This window comes from Opisthocomus hoazin, chromosome 30 (assembly GCF_030867145.1).
Source record: "Opisthocomus hoazin isolate bOpiHoa1 chromosome 30, bOpiHoa1.hap1, whole genome shotgun sequence".
Lineage (NCBI taxonomy): Eukaryota > Metazoa > Chordata > Aves > Opisthocomiformes > Opisthocomidae > Opisthocomus > Opisthocomus hoazin.
Window position 1 is genome coordinate 5,994,814 of NC_134443.1, and position 15,291 is coordinate 6,010,104.

Here is a 15,291-nt window from a genome sequence, read left to right on the forward strand (position 1 = left end):
CTCTGTGCCTCTGTGCGAGCAGTGCCATGGGCAGATGAGGCTGAGCAACAGCTTTCCAGGCTAGCACCTTCTGGCTGCCAGCTATCTGCAGACGTTCGCATTTCAAGAGCAGTGCTGCGAAAGGAGCCTAGCAGGTATACCATCTTTCCCAGGCTACGTTTGAAGTTTGAGGTGGCAAGACAAGCAAGCAGCCCCATTCTCTGTGCCTCTGTGCGAGCAGTGCCATGGGCAGATGAGGCTGAGCAACAGCTTTCCAGGCTAGCACCTCCTGGCTGCCAGCTATCTGCAGACGTTCGCACTTTCGGAGCAGGGCTGCGAAAGGAGCCTGGCTGGGACACAAAATTTCCAGGCTACGTTTGAAGTTTGAGGTGGCAAGACAAGCAAGCAGCCCCATTCTCTGTGCCTCTGTGCGAGCAGTGCCATGGGCAGATGAGGCTGAGCAACAGCTTTCCAGGCTAGCCCCTTCTGGCTGCCAGCTATCCGCAGACGTTTGCATTTCAAGAGAAGGGCTGCGAAAGGAGCCTAGCAGGTACACCATCTTTCCCAGGCTACGTTTGAAGTTTGAGGTGGCAAGACAAGCAAGCAGCCCCATTCTCTGTGCCTCTGTGCGAGCACTGCCATGGGCAGATGAGGCTGAGCAACAGCTTTCCAGGCTAGCACCTTCTGGCTGCCAGCTATCTGCAGACATTCGCACTTTCGGAGCAGGGCTGCGAAAGGAGCCTGGCTGGGACACCATCTTTCCCAGCGTGCGTTTGAAGTTTGAGGTGGCAAGACAAGCAAGCAGCTCCATTCTCTGTGCCTCTGTGCGAGCACTTCCAAGGGCAGATGAGGCTGAGCAACAGCTTTCCAGGCTAGCACTTTCTGGCTGCCAGCTATCTGCAGACGTTCGCACTTTCGGAGCAGGGCTGCGAAAGGAGCCTGGCTGGGACACCAACTTTCCCAGGCTACGTTTGAAGTTTGAGGTGGCAAGACAAGCAAGGAGCCCCATTCTCTGTGCCTCTGTGCGAGCAGTGCCATGGGCAGATGAGGCTGAGCAACAGCTTTCCAGGCTAGCACCTTCTGGCTGCCAGCTATCTGCAGACGTTCGCACTTTCGGAGCAGGGCTGCGAAAGGAGTCTTGCTGGGACACCAACTTTCCCAACCTAATTTTGAAGTTTGAGGTGGCAAGACAAGCAAGCAGCCCCATTCTCTGTGCCTCTGTGCGAGCACTGCCATGGGCAGATGAGGCTGAGCAACAGCTTTCCAGGCTAGCACCTTCTGGCTGCCAGCTATCTGCAGATGTTCGCATTTCAAGAGCAGGGCTGCGAAAGGAGCCTAGCAGGTACACCATCTTCCCAGGCTACGTTTGAAGTTTGAGGTGGCAAGACAAGCAAGGAGCCCCATTCTCTGTGCCTCTGTGCGAGCACTGCCATGGGCAGATGAGGCTGAACAACAGCTTTCCAGGCTAGCACCTTCTGGCTGCCAGCTATCTGCAGACGTTCGCACTTTCGGAGCAGGGCTGCGAAAGGAGCCTGGCTGGGACACCAACTTTCCCAGCATGCGTTTGAAGTTTGAGGTGGCAAGACAAGCAAGCAGCCGCCTAGTCTGTGCCTCTGCGCGAGCACTGCCATGGGCAGATGAGGCTGAGCAACAGCTTTCCAGGCTAGCCCCTTCTGGCTGCCAGCTATCTGCAGACGTTCGCACTTTCGGAGCAGGGCTGTGATAGGAGCCTGGAAGGGACACCACCATTCCCAGCATGCGTTTGAAGTTTCAAGTAGCAAGATGAGCAAGCAGCCACATTCTCTGTGCCTCTGTGCGAGCAGTGCCATGGGCAGATGAGGCTGAGCAACAGCTTTCCAGGCTAGCCCCTTCTGGCTGCCAGCTATCTGCAGACGTTCGCATTTCAAGAGCAGGGCTGCGAAAGGAGCCTAGCAGGTACACCATCTTTCCCAGGCTACGTTTGAAGTTTGAGGTGGCAAGACAAGCAAGGAGCCCCATTCTCTGTGCCTCTGTGCGAGCAGTGCCATGGGCAGATGAGGCTGAGCAACAGCTTTCCAGGCTAGCCCCTTCTTGCTGCCAGCTATCTGCAGACGTTCGCATTTCAAGAGCTGGGCTGTGAAAGGACCCTGGCTGAGACAGCACCTTTCCCAGGCTACGTTTGAAGTTTGAGGTGGCAAGACAAGCAAGGAGCCCCATTCTCTGTGCCTCTGTGATAACAGTGCCATGGGCAGATGAGGCTGAGCAACAGCTTTCCAGGCTAGCACCTTCTGGCTGCCAGCTATCTGCAGACGTTCGCACTTTCGGAGCAGAGCTGCAAAAGGAGCCTGGCTGGGATACCATCTTTCCCAGGCTACGTTTGAAGTTTGAGGTGGCAAGACAAGCAAGGAGCCCCATTCTCTGTGCCTCTATGCGAGCAGTGCCATGGGCAGATGAGGCTGAGCAACAGCTTTCCAGGCTAGCACCTTCTGGCTGCCAGCTATCTGCAGACGTTCGCACTTTCGGAGCAGGGCTGCGAAAGGAGCCTGGCTGGGACACCACCATTCCCAGCATGCGTTTGAAGTTTCAGGTGGCAAGACAAGCAAGGAGCCGCATTCTCTGTGCCTCTGTGCGAGCACTGCCATGGGCAGATGAGACTGAGCAACAGCTTTCCAGGCTAGCACCTTCTGGCTGCCAGCTATCTGCAGACGTTCGCACTTTCGGAGCAGGGCTGCGAAAGGAGCCTGGCTGGGACACCACCATTCCCAGCATGCGTTTGAAGTTTGAGGTGGCAAGACAAGCAAGCAGCCCCATTCTCTGTGCCTCTGTGCGAGCAGTGCCATGGGCAGATGAGGCTGAGCAACAGCTTTCCAGGCTAGCACCTTCTGGCTGCCAGCTATCTGCAGACGTTCGCACTTTCGGAGCAGGGCTGCGAAAGGAGCCTGGCTGGGACACAAAATTTCCAGGCTACGTTTGAAGTTTGAGGTGGCAAGACAAGCAAGCAGCCCCATTCTCTGTGCCTCTGTGCGAGCACTGCCATGGGCAGATGAGGCTGAGCAACAGCTTTCCAGGATAGCCCCTTCTGGCTGCCAGCTATCTGCAGACGTTCGCACTTTCGGAGCAGGGCTGTGATAGGAGCCTGGCAGGGACACCACCATTCCCAGCATGCGTTTGAAGTTTCAAGTAGCAAGATGAGCAAGCAGCCACATTCTCTGGGCCTCTGTGCCAGCAGTGCCATGGGCAGATGAGGCTGAGCAACAGCTTTCCAGGCTAGCCCCTTCTGGCTGCCAGCTATCTGCAGACGTTCGCATTTCAAGAGCAGGGCTGTGAAAGGACCCTGGCTGGGACAGCACCTTTCCCAGGCTACGTTTGAAGTTTGAGGTGGCAAGACAAGCAAGGAGCCCCATTCTCTGTGCCTCTGTGTGAACAGTGCCATGGGCAGATGAGGCTGAGCAACAGCTTTCCAGGCTAGCACCTTCTGGCTGCCAGCTATCTGCAGACGTTCGCACTTTCGGAGCAGAGCTGCAAAAGGAGCCTGGCTGGGATACCATCTTTCCCAGGCTACGTTTGAAGTTTGAGGTGGCAAGACAAGCAAGGAGCCCCATTCTCTGTGCCTCTATGCGAGCAGTGCCATGGGCAGATGAGGCTGAGCAACAGCTTTCCAGGCTAGCACCTTCTGGCTGCCAGGTATCTGCAGACGTTCGCACTTTCGGAGCAGGGCTGCGAAAGGATCCTTGCTGGGACACCAACTATCCCAGCATGCGTTTGAAGTTTCAGGTGGCAAGACAAGCAAGGAGCCCCATTCTCTGTGCCTCTGTGCGAGCACTGCCATGGGCAGATGAGGCTGAGCAACAGCTTTCCAGGATAGCCCCTTCTGGCTGCCAGCTATCTGCAGACGTTCGCACTTTCGGAGCAGGGCTGTGATAGGAGCCTGGCAGGGACACCACCATTCCCAGCATGCGTTTGAAGTTTCAAGTAGCAAGATGAGCAAGCAGCCACATTCTCTGTGCCTCTGTGCCAGCAGTGCCATGGGCAGATGAGGCTGAGCAACAGCTTTCCAGGCTAGCCCCTTCTGGCTGCCAGCTATCTGCAGACGTTCGCATTTCAAGAGCAGGGCTGTGAAAGGACCCTGGCTGGGACAGCACCTTTCCCAGGCTACGTTTGAAGTTTGAGGTGGCAAGACAAGCAAGGAGCCCCATTCTCTGTGCCTCTGTGTGAACAGTGCCATGGGCAGATGAGGCTGAGCAACAGCTTTCCAGGCTAGCACCTTCTGGCTGCCAGCTATCTGCAGACGTTCGCACTTTCGGAGCAGAGCTGCAAAAGGAGCCTGGCTGGGATACCATCTTTCCCAGGCTACGTTTGAAGTTTGAGGTGGCAAGACAAGCAAGGAGCCCCATTCTCTGTGCCTCTATGCGAGCAGTGCCATGGGCAGATGAGGCTGAGCAACAGCTTTCCAGGCTAGCACCTTCTGGCTGCCAGGTATCTGCAGACGTTCGCACTTTCGGAGCAGGGCTGCGAAAGGATCCTTGCTGGGACACCAACTATCCCAGCATGCGTTTGAAGTTTCAGGTGGCAAGACAAGCAAGCAGCCCCATTCTCTGTGCCTCTGTGCGAGCACTGCCATGGGCAGATGAGGCTGAGCAACAGCTTTCCAGGATAGCACCTTCTGGCTGCCAGCTATCTGCAGACGTTCGCACTTTCGGAGCAGGGCTGCGAAAGGAGCCTGGCTGGGACACCAACTTTCCCAGGCTACGTTTGAAGTTTGAGGTGGCAAGACAAGCAAGCAGCCCCATTCTCTGTGCCTCTGTGCGAGCACTGCCATGGGCAGATGAGGCTGAGCAACAGCTTTCCAGGCTAGCACCTTATGGCTGCCAGCTATCTGCAGACGTTCGCATTTCAAGAGCAGTGCTGCGAAAGGAGCCTAGCAGGTACACCATCCTTCCCAGGCTACGTTTGAAGTTTGAGGTGGCAAGACAAGCAAGCAGCCCCATTCTCTGTGCCTCTGTGCGAGCAGTGCCATGGGCAGATGAGGCTGAGCAACAGCTTTCCAGGCTAGACCCTTCTGGCTGCCAGCTATCTGCAGACGTTCGCACTTTCGGAGCAGGGCTGCGAAAGGAGCCTGGCTGGGACACAAAATTTCCAGGCTACGTTTGAAGTTTGAGGTGGCAAGACAAGCAAGCAGCCCCATTCTCTGTGCCTCTGTGCGAGCAGTGCCATGGGCAGATGAGGCTGAGCAACAGCTTTCCAGGCTAGCCCCTTCTGGCTGCCAGCTATCTGCAGACGTTCGCATTTCAAGAGCAGGGCTGCGAAAGGAGCCTAGCAGGTACACTATCTTTCCCAGGCTACGTTTGAAGTTTGAGGTGGCAAGACAAGCAAGCAGCCCCATTCTCTGTGCCTCTGTGCGAGCAGTGCCATGGGCAGATGAGGCTGAGCAACAGCTTTCCAGGCTAGCACCTTCTGGCTGCCAGCTATCTGCAGACGTTCGCACTTTCGGAGCAGGGCTGCGAAAGGAGCCTGGCTGGGACACAAAATTTCCAGGCTACGTTTGAAGTTTGAGGTGGCAAGACAAGCAAGCAGCCCCATTCTCTGTGCCTCTGTGCGAGCAGTGCCATGGGCAGATGAGGCTGAGCAACAGCTTTCCAGGCTAGCCCCTTCTGGCTGCCAGCTATCTGCAGACGTTCGCATTTCAAGAGCAGGGCTGTGAAAGGACCCTGGCTGGGACAGCACCTTTCCCAGGTTACGTTTGAAGTTTGAGGTGGCAAGACAAGCAAGGAGCCCCATTCTCTGTGCCTCTGTGTGAACAGTGCCATGGGCAGATGAGGCTGAGCAACAGCTTTCCAGGCTAGCACCTTCTGGCTGCCAGCTATCTGCAGACGTTCGCACTTTCGGAGCAGAGCTGCAAAAGGAGCCTGGCTGGGATACCATCTTTCCCAGGCTACGTTTGAAGTTTGAGGTGGCAAGACAAGCAAGGAGCCCCATTCTCTGTGCCTCTATGCGAGCAGTGCCATGGGCAGATGAGGCTGAGCAACAGCTTTCCAGGCTAGCACCTTCTGGCTGCCAGGTATCTGCAGACGTTCGCACTTTCGGAGCAGGGCTGCGAAAGGATCCTTGCTGGGACACCAACTATCCCAGCATGCGTTTGAAGTTTCAGGTGGCAAGACAAGCAAGCAGCCCCATTCTCTGTGCCTCTGTGCGAGCACTGCCATGGGCAGATGAGGCTGAGCAACAGCTTTCCAGGATAGCACCTTCTGGCTGCCAGCTATCTGCAGACGTTCGCACTTTCGGAGCAGGGCTGCGAAAGGAGCCTGGCTGGGACACCAACTTTCCCAGGCTACGTTTGAAGTTTGAGGTGGCAAGACAAGCAAGCAGCCCCATTCTCTGTGCCTCTGTGCGAGCACTGCCATGGGCAGATGAGGCTGAGCAACAGCTTTCCAGGCTAGCACCTTATGGCTGCCAGCTATCTGCAGACGTTCGCATTTCAAGAGCAGTGCTGCGAAAGGAGCCTAGCAGGTACACCATCCTTCCCAGGCTACGTTTGAAGTTTGAGGTGGCAAGACAAGCAAGCAGCCCCATTCTCTGTGCCTCTGTGCGAGCAGTGCCATGGGCAGATGAGGCTGAGCAACAGCTTTCCAGGCTAGACCCTTCTGGCTGCCAGCTATCTGCAGACGTTCGCACTTTCGGAGCAGGGCTGCGAAAGGAGCCTGGCTGGGACACAAAATTTCCAGGCTACGTTTGAAGTTTGAGGTGGCAAGACAAGCAAGCAGCCCCATTCTCTGTGCCTCTGTGCGAGCAGTGCCATGGGCAGATGAGGCTGAGCAACAGCTTTCCAGGCTAGCCCCTTCTGGCTGCCAGCTATCTGCAGACGTTCGCATTTCAAGAGCAGGGCTGCGAAAGGAGCCTAGCAGGTACACTATCTTTCCCAGGCTACGTTTGAAGTTTGAGGTGGCAAGACAAGCAAGCAGCCCCATTCTCTGTGCCTCTGTGCGAGCAGTGCCATGGGCAGATGAGGCTGAGCAACAGCTTTCCAGGCTAGCACCTTCTGGCTGCCAGCTATCTGCAGACGTTCGCACTTTCGGAGCAGGGCTGCGAAAGGAGCCTGGCTGGGACACAAAATTTCCAGGCTACGTTTGAAGTTTGAGGTGGCAAGACAAGCAAGCAGCCCCATTCTCTGTGCCTCTGTGCGAGCAGTGCCATGGGCAGATGAGGCTGAGCAACAGCTTTCCAGGCTAGCCCCTTCTGGCTGCCAGCTATCCGCAGACGTTCGCACTTTCGGAGCAGGGCTGCGAAAGGAGCCTGGCTGGGACACCAACTTTCCCAGCATGCGTTTGAAGTTTGAGGTGGCAAGACAAGCAAGCAGCCCCATTCTCTGTGCCTCTGTGCGAGCAGTGCCATGGGCAGATGAGGCTGAGCAACAGCTTTCCAGGCTAGCACCTTCTGGCTGCCAGCTATCTGCAGACGTTTGCATTTCAAGAGCAGGGCTGCGAAAGGAGCCTAGCAGGTACACCATCCTTCCCAGGCTACGTTTGAAGTTTGAGGTGGCAAGACAAGCAAGCAGCCCCATTCTCTGTGCCTCTGTGCGAGCAGTGCCATGGGCAGATGAGGCTGAGCAACAGCTTTCCAGGCTAGCACCTTCTGGCTGCCAGCTATCTGCAGACGTTCGCACTTTCGGAGCAGGGCTGCGAAAGGAGCCTGGCTGGGACACCAACTTTCCCAACCTAATTTTGAAGTTTGAGGTGGCAAGACAAGCAAGCAGCCCCATTCTCTGTGCCTCTGTGCGAGCACTGCCATGGGCAGATGAGGCTGAGCAACAGCTTTCCAGGCTAGCACCTTCTGGCTGCCAGCTATCTGCAGATGTTCGCATTGCAAGAGCAGGGCTGCGAAAGGAGCCTAGCAGGTACACCATCTTCCCAGGCTACGTTTGAAGTTTGAGGTGGCAAGACAAGCAAGGAGCCCCATTCTCTGTGCCTCTGTGCGAGCACTGCCATGGGCAGATGAGGCTGAACAACAGCTTTCCAGGCTAGCACCTTCTGGCTGCCAGCTATCTGCAGACGTTCGCACTTTCGGAGCAGGGCTGCGAAAGGAGCCTGGCTGGGACACCAACTTTCCCAGCATGCGTTTGAAGTTTGAGGTGGCAAGACAAGCAAGCAGCCGCCTAGTCTGTGCCTCTGCGCGAGCACTGCCATGGGCAGATGAGGCTGAGCAACAGCTTTCCAGGCTAGCCCCTTCTGGCTGCCAGCTATCTGCAGACGTTCGCACTTTCGGAGCAGGGCTGTGATAGGAGCCTGGCAGGGACACCACCATTCCCAGCATGCGTTTGAAGTTTCAAGTAGCAAGATGAGCAAGCAGCCACATTCTCTGTGCCTCTGTGCGAGCAGTGCCATGGGCAGATGAGGCTGAGCAACAGCTTTCCAGGCTAGCCCCTTCTGGCTGCCAGCTATCTGCAGACGTTCGCATTTCAAGAGCAGGGCTGCGAAAGGAGCCTAGCAGGTACACCATCTTTCCCAGGCTACGTTTGAAGTTTGAGGTGGCAAGACAAGCAAGGAGCCCCATTCTCTGTGCCTCTGTGCGAGCAGTGCCATGGGCAGATGAGGCTGAGCAACAGCTTTCCAGGCTAGCCCCTTCTTGCTGCCAGCTATCTGCAGACGTTCGCATTTCAAGAGCTGGGCTGTGAAAGGACCCTGGCTGAGACAGCACCTTTCCCAGGCTACGTTTGAAGTTTGAGGTGGCAAGAGAAGCAAGGAGCCCCATTCTCTGTGCCTCTGTGTGAACAGTGCCATGGGCAGATGAGGCTGAGCAACAGCTTTCCAGGCTAGCACCTTCTGGCTGCCAGCTATCTGCAGACGTTCGCACTTTCGGAGCAGAGCTGCAAAAGGAGCCTGGCTGGGATACCATCTTTCCCAGGCTACGTTTGAAGTTTGAGGTGGCAAGACAAGCAAGGAGCCCCATTCTCTGTGCCTCTATGCGAGCAGTGCCATGGGCAGATGAGGCTGAGCAACAGCTTTCCAGGCTAGCACCTTCTGGCTGCCAGCTATCTGCAGACGTTCGCACTTTCGGAGCAGGGCTGCGAAAGGAGCCTGGCTGGGACACCACCATTCCCAGCATGCGTTTGAAGTTTGAGGTGGCAAGACAAGCAAGCAGCCCCATTCTCTGTGCCTCTGTGCGAGCAGTGCCATGGGCAGATGAGGCTGAGCAACAGCTTTCCAGGCTAGCACCTTCTGGCTGCCAGCTATCTGCAGACGTTCGCACTTTCGGAGCAGGGCTGCGAAAGGAGCCTGGCTGGGACACAAAATTTCCAGGCTACGTTTGAAGTTTGAGGTGGCAAGACAAGCAAGCAGCCCCATTCTCTGTGCCTCTGTGCGAGCACTGCCATGGGCAGATGAGGCTGAGCAACAGCTTTCCAGGATAGCCCCTTCTGGCTGCCAGCTATCTGCAGACGTTCGCACTTTCGGAGCAGGGCTGTGATAGGAGCCTGGCAGGGACACCACCATTCCCAGCATGCGTTTGAAGTTTCAAGTAGCAAGATGAGCAAGCAGCCACATTCTCTGTGCCTCTGTGCCAGCAGTGCCATGGGCAGATGAGGCTGAGCAACAGCTTTCCAGGCTAGCACCTTCTGGCTGCCAGCTATCTGCAGACGTTCGCATTTCAAGAGCAGGGCTGTGAAAGGACCCTGGCTGGGACAGCACCTTTCCCAGGCTACGTTTGAAGTTTGAGGTGGCAAGACAAGCAAGGAGCCCCATTCTCTGTGCCTCTGTGTGAACAGTGCCATGGGCAGATGAGGCTGAGCAACAGCTTTCCAGGCTAGCACCTTCTGGCTGCCAGCTATCTGCAGACGTTCGCACTTTCGGAGCAGAGCTGCAAAAGGAGCCTGGCTGGGATACCATCTTTCCCAGGCTACGTTTGAAGTTTGAGGTGGCAAGACAAGCAAGGAGCCCCATTCTCTGTGCCTCTATGCGAGCAGTGCCATGGGCAGATGAGGCTGAGCAACAGCTTTCCAGGCTAGCACCTTCTGGCTGCCAGCTATCTGCAGACGTTCGCACTTTCGGAGCAGGGCTGCGAAAGGATCCTTGCTGGGACACCAACTATCCCAGCATGCGTTTGAAGTTTCAGGTGGCAAGACAAGCAAGGAGCCCCATTCTCTGTGCCTCTGTGCGAGCACTGCCATGGGCAGATGAGGCTGAGCAACAGCTTTCCAGGATAGCACCTTCTGGCTGCCAGCTATCTGCAGACGTTCGCACTTTCGGAGCAGGGCTGCGAAAGGAGCCTGGCTGGGACACCAACTTTCCCAGGCTACGTTTGAAGTTTGAGGTGGCAAGACAAGCAAGCAGCCCCATTCTCTGTGCCTCTGTGCGAGCACTGCCATGGGCAGATGAGGCTGAGCAACAGCTTTCCAGGCTAGCACCTTATGGCTGCCAGCTATCTGCAGACGTTCGCATTTCAAGAGCAGTGCTGCGAAAGGAGCCTAGCAGGTACACCATCCTTCCCAGGCTACGTTTGAAGTTTGAGGTGGCAAGACAAGCAAGCAGCCCCATTCTCTGTGCCTCTGTGCGAGCAGTGCCATGGGCAGATGAGGCTGAGCAACAGCTTTCCAGGCTAGCCCCTTCTGGCTGCCAGCTATCTGCAGACGTTCGCATTTCAAGAGCAGGGCTGCGAAAGGAGCCTAGCAGGTACACCATCTTTCCCAGGCTACGTTTGAAGTTTGAGGTGGCAAGACAAGCAAGCAGCCCCATTCTCTGTGCCTCTGTGCGAGCAGTGCCATGGGCAGATGAGGCTGAGCAACAGCTTTCCAGGCTAGCACCTTCTGGCTGCCAGCTATCTGCAGACGTTCGCACTTTCGGAGCAGGGCTGCGAAAGGAGCCTGGCTGGGACACAAAATTTCCAGGCTACGTTTGAAGTTTGAGGTGGCAAGACAAGCAAGCAGCCCCATTCTCTGTGCCTCTGTGCGAGCAGTGCCATGGGCAGATGAGGCTGAGCAACAGCTTTCCAGGCTAGCCCCTTCTGGCTGCCAGCTATCCGCAGACGTTCGCACTTTCGGAGCAGGGCTGCGAAAGGAGCCTGGCTGGGACACCAACTTTCCCAGCATGCGTTTGAAGTTTGAGGTGGCAAGACAAGCAAGCAGCCCCATTCTCTGTGCCTCTGTGCGAGCAGTGCCATGGGCAGATGAGGCTGAGCAACAGCTTTCCAGGCTAGCACCTTCTGGCTGCCAGCTATCTGCAGACGTTTGCATTTCAAGAGCAGGGCTGCGAAAGGAGCCTAGCAGGTACACCATCCTTCCCAGGCTACGTTTGAAGTTTGAGGTGGCAAGACAAGCAAGCAGCCCCATTCTCTGTGCCTCTGTGCGAGCAGTGCCATGGGCAGATGAGGCTGAGCAACAGCTTTCCAGGCTAGCACCTTCTGGCTGCCAGCTATCTGCAGACGTTCGCACTTTCGGAGCAGGGCTGCGAAAGGAGCCTGGCTGGGACACAAAATTTCCAGGCTACGTTTGAAGTTTGAGGTGGCAAGACAAGCAAGCAGCCCCATTCTCTGTGCCTCTGTGCGAGCACTGCCATGGGCAGATGAGGCTGAGCAACAGCTTTCCAGGCTAGCCCCTTCTGGCTGCCAGCTATCTGCAGACGTTCGCACTTTCGGAGCAGGGCTGCGAAAGGAGCCTGGCTGGGACACCAACTTTCCCAGGATACGTTTGAAGTTTGAGGTGGCAAGACAAGCAAGGAGCCCCATTCTCTGTGCCTCTGTGCGAGCAGTGCCATGGGCAGATGAGGCTGAGCAACAGCTTTCCAGGATAGCACCTTCTGGCTGCCAGCTATCTGCAGACGTTCGCACTTTCGGAGCAGGGCTGTGATAGGAGCCTGGCAGGGACACCACCATTCCCAGCATGCGTTTGAAGTTTCAAGTGGTAAGATAAACAAGCAGCCCCATTCTCCTTGCCTCTGTGCGAGCACTGCCATGGGTAGATGAGGCTGAGCAACAGCTTTCCAGGCTAGCCACTTCTGGCTGCCAGCTATCTGCAGACGTTCGCATTTCAAGAGCAGGGCTGCGAAAGGAGCCCAGCAGGTACACCATCTTTCCCAGGCTACGTTTGAAGTTTGAGGTGGCAAGACAAGCAAGGAGCCCCATTCTCTGTGCCTCTGTGCGAGCAGTGCCATGGGCAGATGAGGCTGAGCAACAGCTTTCCAGGCTAGCCCCTTCTGGCTGCCAGCTATCTGCAGACGTTCGCACTTTCGGAGCAGGGCTGCTAAAGGAGCCTGGCTGGGACACCAACTTTCCCAGGCTACGTTTGAAGTTTGAGGTGGCAAGACAAGCAAGGAGCCCCATTCTCTGTGCCTCTGTGCGAGCAGTGCCATGGGCAGATGAGGCTGAGCAACAGCTTTCCAGGCTAGCCCCTTCTGGCTGCCAGCTATCTGCAGACGTTCGCATTTCAAGAGCAGGGCTGCGAAAGGAGCCTAGCAGGTACACCATCTTTCCCAGGCTACGTTTGAAGTTTGAGGTGGCAAGACAAGCAAGCAGCCCCATTCTCTGTGCCTCTGTGTGAGCAGTGCCATGGGCAGATGAGGCTGAGCAACAGCTTTCCAGGCTAGCACCTTCTGGCTGCCAGCTATCTGCAGACGTTCGCACTTTCGGAGCAGGGCTGCGAAAGGAGCCTGGCTGGGACACCAACTTTCCCAGGCTACGTTTGAAGTTTGAGGTGGCAAGACAAGCAAGCAGCCCCATTCTCTGTGCCTCTGTGCGAGCAATGCCATGGGCAGATGAGGCTGAGCAACAGCTTTCCAGGATAGCCCCTTCTGGCTGCCAGCTATATGCAGACGTTCGCACTTTCGGAGCAGGGCTGCGAAAGGAGCCTGGCTGGGACACCAACTTTCCCAGGCTACGTTTGAAGTTTGAGGTGGCAAGACAAGCAAGGAGCCCCACTCTCTGTGCCTCTGTGCGAGCACTGCCATGGGCAGATGAGGCTGAGCAACAGCTTTCCAGGATAGCCCCTTCTGGCTGCCAGCTATCTGCAGACGTTTGCACTTTTGGAGCAGGGCTGTGATAGGAGCCTGGCAGGGACACCACCATTCCCAGCATGCGTTTGAAGTTTCAAGTGGCAAGATAAGCAAGCAGCCCCATTCTCTGTGCCTCTGTGCGAGCACTGCCATGGGCAGATGAGGCTGAGCAACAGCTTTCCAGGCCAGCCACTTCTGGCTGCCAGCTATCTGCAGACGTTCGCATTTCAAGAGCAGGGCTGTGAAAGGACCCTGGCTGGGACAGCACCTTTCCCAGGCTACGTTTGAAGTTTGAGGTGGCAAGACAAGCAAGGAGCCCCATTCTCTGTGCCTCTGTGTGAACAGTGCCATGGGCAGATGAGGCTGAGCAACAGCTTTCCAGGCTAGCCACTTCTGGCTGCCAGCTATCTGCAGACGTTCGCACTTTCGGAGCAGGGCTGCGAAAGGAGCCTGGCTGGGACACCAACTTTCCCAGGCTACATTTGAAGTTTCAGGTGGCAAGACAAGCAAGCAGCCCCATTCTCTGTGCCTCTATGCGAGCAGTGCCATGGGCAGATGAGGCTGAGCAACAGCTTTCCAGGCTAGCACCTTCTGGCTGCCAGCTATCTGCAGACGTTCGGACTTTCGGAGCAGAGTTGTGATAGGAGCCTGGCAGGGACACCACCATTCCCAGCATGCGTTTGAAGTTTGAGGTGGCAAGACAAGCAAGCAGCCCCATTCTCTGTGCCTCTGTGCGAGCAGTGCCATGGGCAGATGAGGCTGAGCAACAGCTTTCCAGGCTAGCACCTTCTGGCTGCCAGCTATCTGCAGACGTTCGCACTTTCGGAGCAGGGCTGCGAAAGGAGCCTGGCTGGGACACCAACTTTCCCAGGCTACGTTTGAAGTTTGAGGTGGCAAGACAAGCAAGCAGCCCCATTCTCTGTGCCTCTGTGCGAGCACTGCCATGGGCAGGTGAGGCTGAGCAACAGCTTTCCAGGATAGCACCTTCTGTCTGCCAGGTATCTGCAGACGTTCGCATTTCAAGAGCAGGGCTGCGAAAGGAGCCTAGCAGGTACACCATCTTTCCCAGGCTACGTTTGAAGTTTGAGGTGGCAAGACAAGCAAGCAGCCCCATTCTCTGTGCCTCTGTGCGAGCACTGCCATGGGCAGATGAGGCTGAGCAACAGCTTTCCAGGATAGCACCTTCTGGCTGCCAGCTATCTGCAGACGTTCGCACTTTCGGAGCAGGGCTGCGAAAGGAGCCTGGCTGGGACACCAACTTTCCCAGGCTACGTTTGAAGTTCGAGGTGGCAAGACAAGCAAGCAGCCCCACTCTCTGTGCCTCTGTGCGAGCACTGCCATGGGCAGATGAGGCTGAGCAACAGCTTTCCAGGATAGCCCCTTCTGGCTGCCAGCTATCTGCAGACGTTTGCACTTTCGGAGCAGGGCTGTGATAGGAGCGTGGCAGGGACACCACCATTCCCAGCATGCGTTTGAAGTTTCAAGTGGCAAGATAAGCAAGCAGCCCCATTCTCTGTGCCTCTGTGCGAGCACTGCCATGGGCAGATGAGGCTGAGCAACAGCTTTCCAGGCTAGCCACTTCTGGCTGCCAGCTATCTGCAGACGTTCGCATTTCAAGAGCAGGGCTGTGAAAGGACCCTGGCTGGGACCCCAACTTTCCCAGGCTACATTTGAAGTTTCAGGTGGCAAGACAATCAAGCAGCCCCATTCTCTGTGCCTCTATGCGAGCACTGCCATGGGCAGATGAGGCCCATGAAGTTTGAGGTGGCAAGACAAGCAAGCAGCCCCATTCTCTGTGCCTCTGTGTGAACAGTGCCATGGGCAGATGAGGCTGAGCAACAGCTTTCCAGGCTAGCACCTTCTGGCTGCCAGCTATCTGCAGACGTTCGCACTTTCGGAGCAGGGCTGCGAAAGGAGCCTGGATGGGACACCAACTTTCCCAGGCTACATTTGAAGTTTCAGGTGGCAAGACAAGCAAGCAGCCCCATTCTCTGTGCCTCTATGCGAGCACTGCCATGGGCAGATGAGGCTGAGCAACAGCTTTCCAGGCTAGCCCCTTCTGGCTGCCAGCTATCTGCAGACGTTCGCACTTTCGGAGCAGGGCTGCGAAAGGAGCCTGGCTGGGACACCAACTTTCCCAGGATACGTTTGAAGTTTGAAGTGGCAAGACAAGCAAGCAGCCCCATTCTCTGTGCCTCTGTGCGAGCAGTGCCATGGGCAGATGAGGCTGAGCAACAGCTTTCCAGGATACCACCTTCTGGCTGCCAGCTATCTGCAGACGTTCGCACTTTCGGAGCAGGGCTGTGATAGGAGCCTGGCAGGGACACCACCATTCCCAGCATGCGTTTGAAGTTTCAAG